The following is a 12357-nucleotide window of genomic DNA, read 5'->3' on the forward strand; positions in this document are numbered from 1 at the left end:
TTAGGGACATTTGATCACCCCAGGAGCTAGTACTAAACAGGGCGAAACAATGTAAATGAATCACTGTTTTGCAGTGATTAGTACTAGTCCTCGGGAATCAAATGTTCCTAAGCGAATTGGTAATTTCTCATATTCCCAGGATTTCATGAAATACCTAATTTCACATATTCCCTGTAACGTGTATATGTTATATATATATATATATATATATATATATATATATATATATATATATATATATATATATATATATATATATATAATAATCAGGTAGAAAAACTTCTTAGATCATTTTTCCTTATTTACCAATATCATGTTAAGATTAGTCATTTATGTTCAAAATGTGTAATTATGATATAAATTTAGGCTAATTCTATTGTATTTCATGTACCAACTTAATCTGTGAATGTCTTGATCTTTCCATTTATCTATGTAATCACCCCCCTCCCCCTCCCTCTCTCTCTCTCTCTCTCTCTCTCTCTCTCTCTCTCTCTCTCTCTCTCTCTCTGTCCATTTTCCTATCAATCTATTTATACAGTAAAATATTTTCCGTCTCAAAACACGATAAATATGTTCTGAACACAAAGTTTCGACTCTTGACATCAAAGAAGAGTCTTCCTAGCTTAATCTATAAATGTCTTTATCTTTCTATTTACATATGTAATCTCTCTCTCTCTCTCTCTCTCTCTCTCTCTCTCTCTCTCTCTCTCTCTCTCTCTCTCTCTCTCTCTCTCTCTATCGATCTTCTGAACACATAGTCTGCATTCTTGACATCAAACAGGAGCCTTGAAATCTTCCTTCGTGACTTTCAATTCGATTTATTGCAGCACTGTACTTATCCCTCCTCTGTGTTTGTCAAGATTAACATTCTCACGACCTACTTAGCCCTCCTTCATTATCTGTTTACAGGGAATATCAGAAGCATATAGATAATATGACTTTGGTGAGTTTACTTGAGGAAGGAAGCCCCCAAAGGTCTTTAATTAACTGGGAACCAGAGCTCTTGTTCAGAAACAGCTGCACGCTTGCATGCCAGTGAGTTTCTTCCCAGGTTGATATGCGATAACTGGTGTCTGCCGGTTCTACAGTGAATGATTTACATACACATACATACTCTCTACATGCACTCTCTCTCTCTCTCTCTCTCTCTCTCTCTCTCTCTCTCTCTCTCTCTCTCTCTCTCTCTCTCTCTCTCTCTCTCTATATATATATATATATATATATATATATATATATATATATATATATACCTTTCATCTGTTTATGTATAACGTTTGCGTTTCTTTATTTTTAATATTCAATACTTCAATGATGCTTATTCTAAAACAGTTTTATTTTGGCCTAAAACACATAATTTTCCAGAAAAATATATAAGTATCCAAAGCAAAGGTCTCTCTCTCTCTCTCTCTCTCTCTCTCTCTCTCTCTCTCTCTCTCTCTCTCTCTCTCTCTCTCTCTCTCTCTCTATATATATCTATATACACGCGGTATATATATATATATATATATATATATATATATATATATATATATATATTTTGGGGCCATATATATATGTGTCGTCATATATATATATATATATATATATATATATATATATATATATATATATATATATATATATATAGCATGTCTTTTCCTTGACAAGACCCTATAGACTCAAAACAGAATAATTTAACCCTGTGGTGTGAGGAAGTTGACTTCAGAGCGGTACTCTTCCTTTTATCTAAGTTCTGTCTCGTTCTAATTAATCAAAAAACCCCTGCTGATTAATCAAGAGAAACTGAGGGATGAAAATTGCTTCAATGGAAGATGTACTTTTCAAAATCGGAAGTAGAGAATAAACTAGGAAACGAAATCGTAATTCAAAGATAAATCAAATATTTTTTGGAATGGCAGACAGACACCAGTTCAGTCGTCTTGCTTAGGGGGAAGAAAAAGGCAATAATGAATTATTCCCTTATTATATTGACTACAATTTAATCCCCAAACTGGACATATAGGAGCCGTCCCAGTTTGATCTAAAGATCTGAAAGCGTTAAAAGGTTATTAGACATGCACTGCAAAAACAATGGTAGTTATCATAACCTCACCATTATCAAAAGAATGATCATGCCTTCATAGTTCCTATAAAGGTGAGGGAAGTATCACGAGAATGAGAATTCTCATAATTCATTCTTGAAATTATTTTTATATTATCATTTTTCACCATGCTAATGAAAAGGAGAGTCAGCTATGATCAACTGAGCACAAAGAATGGATTATTTCGAAATTAATCTTTAAGAGTAGTTTGTCCATCTTTCCATTATAATCTGAATGAAAAGCTGTAGAACTGCAATTCATCGACTTTTTCTCGGTATATCCGCCCACTGTAAAATGAACTGGCTCCAAGTGAAGCAAAAATAATAATAATAATAATAATAATAATAATAATAATAATAATAATAACCAGGAAGGAGCCCCCCACTTACATGTTTTATTAAAGACAAAAGGCATCACTTGCCATTTCCATTCCTTTTGGATATAGATCCTTCATATATACTTAGAGTTGAGTAATTTTCTTTTTCTCTTTTGCTGTTACAAGACTTTTATTCTTCCATACGAAGAAATAATAATAATAATAATAATAATAATAATAATAATAATAATAATAATAATAATAATAATAATAATAATTATTATTATTATTATTATTATTATTATTATTATTATTATTATTATTATTATTATTATTATTAACAACCCTATGGCGCGTCACAGTAATGCAGGACTCCGGAGCGCAGGAGAAGAAGAGAGAGATAGAGAGAGAAAATAGAAAAATACCAAGACTTGCGGATTGAATTTAGAAGGCTATGGGAGATACCCATAATCGTCGGGGGCATTGGGCACACTGCCAAAATCCCTGCAGGAAAGCTACTTGAAACACAACATATAATAAAAAAAGTGATGGGCTCCCAGGGAAGCAAGTTGCAACCCAAAACCCTACACTACAAACCACAACTTATAATAATAATAATAATAATAATAATAATAATAATAATAATAATAATAATAATAATAATAATAATAATCAGTGGGTAACTCAACTGGTAAACAAATCCACGCTGGTGGAAGAATAAACATAATTTCGACATCCTGCTTGATTCACCTTATCAACTGGTCGTAATGTTGATGAAAAATAAAGCCTTCCGTACACATGCGAATAAATACACACACATGGATAAACACTAACAGACAATTCTCATTCAGTCTACCGAGGACTACGTCATCTTCTATCATCATGTCCGTATTTGCAATTTGTATTCTCGGGCACCTTTGCCTATTATTTGTTCTATCATATCCTCTTCCACGTACGGCACTATTATCATTTATTTATCTTATTCTCTTCTCTCTAGCTTTCTCATTAACATCCTATTTATAATTTTCTTATACCTCTGCATGGCCTTGCGTGTCATGCAACTTCATGCAACTAAACCTTACTTAATGTTGTTTTGTCTTCTTCAATAAACCTCTCATTTCCTTATCCCACTGCTTATCGCTATTTTCCTTCATCCTACCTTCATGTGTCCATAAGCATACCCTGTTAATTCTGTAATGCATCCATGGACTTTGCATATTCCTTGTGAACATTTTCCAATCTGCGTTCTTGAACTCGGCCTATTGATTTTTATATTTCTCATAATTATTTCTGATCAGACTCACCTAAGTCTGAATATAATAAACTTCTGTCTATTAAAAATCTGTATCAATCAAATGGAGATGAGTTATACATACAGGATATCCCCTTTCTTATTAAATCAATCTAATCTACCGTCTTTTCCATGGACTCTACACAAGCACTATTTCTAACAAACCCAATTAAGCTCATTTCAAACATTTTCAGAAGACTCGGCCTTCTCTATTGGTTTATGAACTCCACATTTTCCAACAATTCCACAACTTCCTAAGTCGCCTACTTTAGCAATTATATCAACTAGCACACCCACCCTTTCATGTTCTATACAGCCAGTCAGTCTAATTAGCCCAGGAACATTAGTTGAAATGATGGAAAAAATGTAGAAAGCTGATTTTTTCAGGAATAATACTCCAAAACCTACTGAATTCAAATATGTAAAGACCCAAAAATCCCCTTGTGCTAAATGCATGAGGACCAAAAATCAAGATGGCCACCACCTGAATTATAATAGGTGAAATGATGGAAAAAAAAAATGTAGAAAGCTGATTTTTTCAGGAATAATACCACCTGTCCCCAAAATCCCCTTGTTATAATGAGGATCAAAAAAATCAAGATGGCCACCACCTTTTTAATAGTGAATTTTTTTTATTTCATGCAATGAGACAATAATTTCATCTTTTCTAGAGTGAAAAATGAATAACAAGTTTAACTTTGTTCGTGTTTCCAACTTAATTTATGTTTTTAGGTCTAAGGAAAAAGGCAAGAATCATATTCTATTACTTTTGTTTGTTGCAGGGTGCAGTGACGTTCCACTCTTAGCTGACAAATGATTGACACATACTTCCATAAATTAAATACTACCTGTTCAAATTGAAATTGTCAGTAATGTTTTCTTAGATCTAATATACTATATTTTATTTTCAGATTGAGTGAAGCATAATGGTTGATCAGGAAGTTTGCATTTTTTGCAAAGAACCAATTGTTACAGATCGTAGTCTCCTGACAGAGAGAGGACTTGATAGCATTTTGTCAATAAGCTCTGAACTACAAGATGGAATTGACAAAAGAATACTTAAACAAAAATGCCCATTCAACACATTCACAGTGTAAGAATAAATACAGGAAACCATCAATATCAAGAAACGTAAGCAAGAGGCAGCGATAGGCAAGGAAGAAGAAAAAAGAAGCATGTCTGCAGATCCAAAGTTCCCTCTTTTGACATCAAAACATGTTGTATTTATTGTGCAGAATACATAGACAATGATGGACTATCTAAGTTGCCAAAACATCGTCGTAGTGAAGTACACACTGCAGAAACAACAGAACTACTGTCTTCAATCACAACAAAGGCCATGGAGCGTGGTGATGGCTGGGGCGAAGAAGTACATATTCGGGTACAGAATGTTGGTGACCTTGTTGCCACTGAAGCTGTATATCACCACAGCTGTCAAATTAGGTTTCATGGTGGTCGTGATTTGGAGAAGCACACCAATAAGGGTCATCCCTGCAGGTCAGTGGACAATGAAAAGCAGGAAGCCTTTATGAGACTTTGTGAACACACAGACGCTAGTGATATCCATCAATACTCTATTACAGATTTACAGGAACTTATGGCAAAATCTGCTATGGAGGAAGACGTTTACACTAAGAAGCACCTTAAAGCAAAACTTCAAGCTCACTATGGTGATAGCCTCATTGTAAGTACTGACTATGGGAAGGAGACAATATATACATTTTTGGATAAAGGCAATAGGCTTCTCAGGGAAAGCTATAAAGATACTGGATTGACAGCTTGTGAAGTAATTGACATGGCAGCTACTCTAATTGAGGATCAAATGCGGTCTATCATCTATGACAATTCTCATTTCCCTAAATTCTCAGGTTTGTTCAGTAGTGACAATATGGTTTCACAACTCTTGTTGTGCCTGTTATCACGTTTAGTAAAAAGCAGCAAGAGTGTTTGCCAGGTGATCAGCTTATCCCATGCTATAACTGCTGCAGCTCGCCCGAGATCATTTGTGTCCCCCATTCTCCTTGCAATATCAGTGTATATTAACTCTAAATTTGAGTCCCGTGAGCTTGTAGATTTACTTCATAGCATGAGTTTTGCGGATGATTATCGAGAAGTACTGAGGCTTTATGATGCACTACTACCAACAGAAGAGAAGCATTATGACTGGGAGGGTTCACTGATTAACTTTGTGTTTGATAATGCTGATTGCAATATTCGCACATTGACAGGTCATGATACTTGGCATGCCCTTGGTGGCATTGCTTGTGTCACACCTGCAGGAGACTATGTTGAACCTGCACTGGAGCGCTCACCTAGGGTCAGGACTGCTGTAGACACAGGAAAGTTTGGTGAAATACCTCTTCTGCGGTACAATAAACCAGCTGTTCCCGGGCTCAAAAAGATTAAGATTGGTCAGCTACAGCCTCCAAATCCTGAACCGCCAGGTCTCAAGCTAGCAACCATGTTAGATAGCATGTGGTTGTCAAGCTATTTTGTGGCTGATCCAACACACTGTCCTATGTGGGGTGGCTTTAACCAAACAGTGGTTACACAAGGAAACTTTGATATAAGCAGGATTGACATACTGCCCTTCATCAACCATGATCCAAGCCAACCTGGTACACTTTACTCTGCACTTTCATTTGTACAGCAGCTATCTGTAAGATATAACCTGGGTGTGTCATCTGTCACTTTTGACCAGCCTCTGTACAGCAAAGCAACTGAGATTGTTGAGTCATGCCCTGACTTAACTAATGTGTTCATTAGACTAGGTGGGTTTCATCTAATTATGTCCTACATGGGGTCAGTTGGTCACATCATGAATGGAAGTGGTTTGAGAAACCAATGGGAAACTGTATATGCAAAAAACTCTGTGAATCACATGCTTACAGGGCACGCATATGACCGTGCTTTGCGAGCCCGCATGCTCTCAGCAGCTTCTATAATGTCAGAGATGTTGGATACACCACATTGTCTGAGTGGAGTAAACATAAGCAAGATTGAATCCCTGCTGGATATGCTGTTAAAACACACATGTCAACCAGATGACCTGGCTGCAGAACACACAATATCCCAATTGTGCCAGATAATTGAAGATCTTCAAGAGGATATATCCCTAAGCAGTAGAACTGGCAAACTATGGATAGAGTACATGAAAATGATTAGAATCCTACTGTTCTTCATTCGAGCAGAGAGAACCGGAGACTGGGAGCTACACTTGTACTGTATTGTGAAGATGATTCCAATTTTCCATGCTGGAGGTCACACTGCATATGCCAAATCAGCTCGTCTCTACCTTGACCAAATGAAGGAACTTCAGAGCATCATGAGTGAGTCCCAATATAAGAAGTTCACCTCAGAGGGTACTGGACAATAAGAAGATCAGATAGGTTCTGGTGTGGGGTATTTACAGATCAGACTATAGAACAGATCCTGATAAGAATGCTCAAGGCAAGAGGAGGTATTGCTCATGGACGGGGTATAACAGCGAGCACACAAGCTAAAATGGTCCACATCCTACCCCAAACTGCTCCAATATGCGAATCTCTGGAATCATTCACTGGAACACAATCACTTACCAGTGATCAGCATAAAGACCTTCGTGCAACTACAACTGCAAGAGATGGTGCACATTTCAACAAGTTCAAGGCTTACTTATCACAGCATGCACCATTCTCATACAGTGGGAAAACAAGGATAAGTTAGTCTGTATTGCTACTGGCGTAGTGGCCCCAGAAACTGCCAATGCTGATCTAGCCATAAAAGTTGGGGAGGAAGCTGCGAGCAGACTAACTGGAATCAGTTATACTGATGCGAAGCTCAAGAGAAATGATAAAGTAATATCTATTGCCATAGCAAATAACAGCGCAAAAATCCGTCGCCACCAAGTGGAAATTAACCCCATGTCACTCTTCATGCGTGTCACCTGTGTGATACAAAATCGTTCTGAGATGAAGGACCATCTAAAACATGAATTCAGCAAGCAACCACCATCAATATTTGAGAATGGTATAATGCGTAAAAATACCAAAAGTGTATTAGCCAATGCATTGAAAGCATATGTCAATCCAACCCCATTGGTGATCTACAAAATCCACTTTATGTAGTCGATGGCGGTCACTTATTACAGAGTGTTATATGGCCAAATGATGGTACATATAAAGACATTATTGATAACTATTCAGGTTATGTTCTCAATAATTATGGCACAGGAGCAATCATTTGCTTCGATGGGTACAGTAACCCATACTTATCAACAAAGTTGGCAGAGCAAACTCGTTGTACGGCCGGCCAAAATGTGGCCCCAGATATCCTGTTTGAACTTGGCATGGCTGTAACCAATAGCCAACATTCATTCTTAGCCAATCGACAAAACAAAGCCAGATTCATTGTCGCTCTGATGGATGAATTGACCACTTTAGGTGTAACATGCCTTCAAAGTCAGGCAGATGCTGATTTCCTTATCAGTGACACAGCAGTTGAGCATGCAGTCAGCACAGATCGTCCAGTAATCTTAGTTGGAAAGGACACAGACCTGTTAGTGATGCTACTCGACCATGCTAAACGAAATCTTTACATGCAGTATGCACGGGATGCCGTTTATAGCATATATGACATCATGGAAGCTCTGCATCCAAATACCAGGAAGCATTTGCTGACCGCACATGCAATTACAGGGTGCGATACAGTGTCAGCTCTGTTTAAAGTAGGAAAAAAGAAGGCCTTAAAGGTACTGGAACAGTATGACTGGCAGGCACTTGATTCATTCAAGAATGTTGATGCTACACATGACGAGATCGCAAGCGCAGGGGAAAGCTTCTTGCTCAAACTGTATAAAGGTGATGACACATCACCAGACCTTGATAGACTTCGATTTGTCCTATATATGCAGAAAATGAAAAAAATCTGCTTGTACCTTCGAACTCGAGAGCCTTCCTCCAACTTCAGTAGCTGCAAAGTTTCATGCATACCGTGCTTACTTTGCAGTGCAGGAGTGGTTAGGCAATGTTAATAATCTACAACCTACTGATTGGGGATGGAAATACGAGAACAAGCTCATTCCGATTTGCACTGATAGACCTGTGGCTCCTGACCATATTTTACGCGTGGTATCTTGCGGATGTAAGACAGGCTGTGGCAAGAAATGCAAATGTCGCAAAACTGGTTTGAACTGCTCGGAAATGTGCTCCTCATGCACTGGTATAACGTGTAATAATGCTTATCCTCTAGATGACAGTGATGACAATAATAATGAATTTCATTATTAACGTATTTGTCTAGAAAAGTGAAGTTTCAATTTTTTCTTTTTAGGAATTTAAATTTTTGTTATATGTTTAATGCGATTCAAATGCATGTATTTGTGGTGGTAAAAATGATCTTATCTTAAATCTCACTAAGTCACTATAGCAGGAGATTCATGTTTTGAATCAGCCTAATTTTTGACAGGTACCTCTGCAATTTAACCTGTGATCTTGCGACTTTGAGACTTGAGTTAAGACCGTCTTTTTTATATTGGTACATCTCCTGAAGGCTAGTAACCTTAAATAATGATTACTATGTCATAAATGTATGCAGTTGTAAAAGGTTTGTTAAATTTCCATTGTATGTAGTCCTGGTAATTGAAATATTTGAAAACAAGATTTGTGATCTAAAACCTCTCTCTTTATATATTCCTGACATTTTTTTTTAATTAAAAGGCCAAGATTATATACCTAAAATATCTTATTCAGTTCTCATTCAAGAAACACATAAATCAGGTATTAATTGCACATAAGTGAGATTCGTATGAGAGATACGCTAATATTAGTGGAAATGGCGGCCATCTTGGATTTTGGGCTCTAACACAATTAGCACAAGGAGGGTTTTTGGGGTCTTTGCAGATTTGAATCCAGCATGTCTTGGAGTATCATTACTGAAAAATTCAGCTTTCTACATTTTTTTTCCATCTTGCCTTATAAATTTGGCAAATGTTCCTGGACTATAATGTTCGCTTGCTCTGAATAACAGTTCCTTTTATTTTCCCTCACTGGACCGTGAACACCCACTATCACATATAGTCCATTAACTATTTTTTTCACAGATTCACAAAGTTTTTTTTATTAATACAAACATTAACCCTTCCCAAGCCTTGCATCAGTCAACGACCCCTGTGTTTTCCTATCTTGCACACACATGTTTGGGTGCATGTCTGTTTGTGCGTTTGGGTGGAAGCATTTTCAGTCGTATAAACTACATATTATGGGTAGATATATCAACATTTCTTCTTGAAAATATATTGGATCTCTTGGCATTACTACCATGATGCATTACCAATGTACATGACAAATATGTAAAATAAGGAACTGCATCTTTGTCTTCTACCCTCATAGCCTTACCAGAGTGGACATTGTTCTGAAGCAAATTTATAGTCGAAAATGATACACGCTATTTTCCTAATGTTAAGAAAAAAATCAAATATCCCAGCAGATGCATCCTTCGTTTATATCTTCCAGCTAACTTGTGCGTCGATGATTCCTAAAAGCTGGTACATCGAGGAGAGACTCGTTTGCAAAGGTCAAAGAGTTTCCACATGCATATTATGTACTCTGAAGGAGAGAACCTTTAACGTTTTCTTCGCAAGGAATTGGTGTTGAGGCAAAACTGGGTAATCTGTGTTTAAAGGTTAAAGATTATGGGAATTCTATAGAATAGCTCAGCAGAGCTATCGTTTATGAATGAAACACTTTGACTGAAATATAGAGAAAAGGGTGTACGTAATGCAGCACAGGCGAGATCATTGAGAAATTTACCGTCTCATGTTTATGCCTTTGCATTCATCCCTAAGGGGCTGGTACTAAACACGGTGTTCCTCTCTACTCAAAAGATGTATTGTTTTTATATATCTTTTTAATTATGAAACAATCACGTGATATCAGAATCTAAGGTTATACCTGAGAAAAAAAAATAGGCGTTATTTCACACGTGAAGAGTAATGATAATGAAAATAATCCGTAGTTTTGTTGAAGATAAAAACAAACAATTGTTGCATAGAACAACGTTCTAATTGAATTTCTAAACAGAATAACCTTCCTGAAAATGAAATAAATTATTTTCCCAACGAGAGAATGACACCACAGATAAAGGGCAACGAGGGTACCATATCAACCATGCCGCTATGATTATCTGAGGATATCTGAAGAACTTTTCATGCATTTACACCAAAATACACACACACACACACACACACAAATACCTACCTGACTGAAAGTATTGGAGAGAAAATACGGAGACTCTTTAAACACTTTTTACAAGGAGAGAAATTAGCCATTTATATGACCAAGGGTAAAGTTAAGAAGGAAAAATGGAGATTATCTAGATTGAACAATGATTCTTGATACTGCCTATGAAGAATGGAAGAGACTGCTGGAAGGCAGCAGGTTGGGTGCCAAAAACTGGAAAGTGACTTGGAATGTCAATGGAACCCCAGGCGGGAATATTTGTAGGGATTGTTGAACCAACTCTCCTTTATGGAAGTGAAGTTCAGATGAATGTAAATGAAAAACAAATCAGGTTTTGACTTTTGAGGTGAATTACTTACATAACAATCCAGAAAAAATACTAACATAATGAAAGTTATCAATTTACCTATCAGTTAAAACTGCCATCATTCAGCAATGAAAAAAAAAAAAATAGATAAAAACATCCACGTTTAAGCTTGCATGACATTTCTGGGCAGAAGAACACTGAATCACTTGAGATCTGTTCTGACAGACTGGAAATTCACATACAAACGTCACGCCAGTATACATCTAATCTTCCCTGTCACAGGACTATGATACAGGAAATGGTGGGTTATGAAAGCTAAAGCCTGATTTATGGCAATGGTAAATAGTAATTTGTTGTTGCCAGTTGCTCAAAAAGAAAGATGAACAAAGATTTCCATAAAGTCAGTTCTTTGGATACATTATTACCACTTCATTAGACTTTACCTAATAATGAATAAAAGTGACTGTAAATAAAATAATGGCATTATTAAATGATAGTGAAACTTACACAAAATTCAGTTCTGATCCTATACAGACAGTGAACTCTCATTTTAATAAACAGATTAAGTCCATTTTAAAGGGCTCTGACCATTTAATTAAACAGTTTACCCCTCTGTGCTCCTCCCTACCATATCTCTATGGTTTAATCAAGACACACAAAATCAGTAACCCTATTAGACCAATAATTAGTCCAGTAGGCTCAGTTTCGTATAGTTTATTTTAATGGCTTGTAAAAATTCTTACACCTTTGGCAGGAAACATTTTTGACATGAATGAAAATAACAATATCGGCTTTATAAGCAAATTAAATATTTTTAATTTAAATTTTGATTTTAATATGGTTAGTTTTGATGTCGTCTCTTTATTTACAAAAGTGCCTGTAGATGATTTACTTGAATTTTTGGAGGGAGAATTAGAGAGTTATGATATTCCTTTAACTGTAGCAAACCTCACTGATCTTATACGGTTATGTTTTAATGGTGAATTTTTTGTACAAAGGTTCTGCATGGCCATGGGTAATCCCTTATCTCCTGTCCTTAGCAATATTCACATGGAATATTTTGAGGCAAAATTCTAACCAAGAGTTTTGCCCCAAAAAGTTATATGGTTTAGGTATGTAGATGATATTTTCTGTATTTGGCCAGT

Source organism: Macrobrachium rosenbergii, chromosome 7 (assembly GCF_040412425.1).
Source record: "Macrobrachium rosenbergii isolate ZJJX-2024 chromosome 7, ASM4041242v1, whole genome shotgun sequence".
NCBI classification, from domain to species: domain Eukaryota; kingdom Metazoa; phylum Arthropoda; class Malacostraca; order Decapoda; family Palaemonidae; genus Macrobrachium; species Macrobrachium rosenbergii.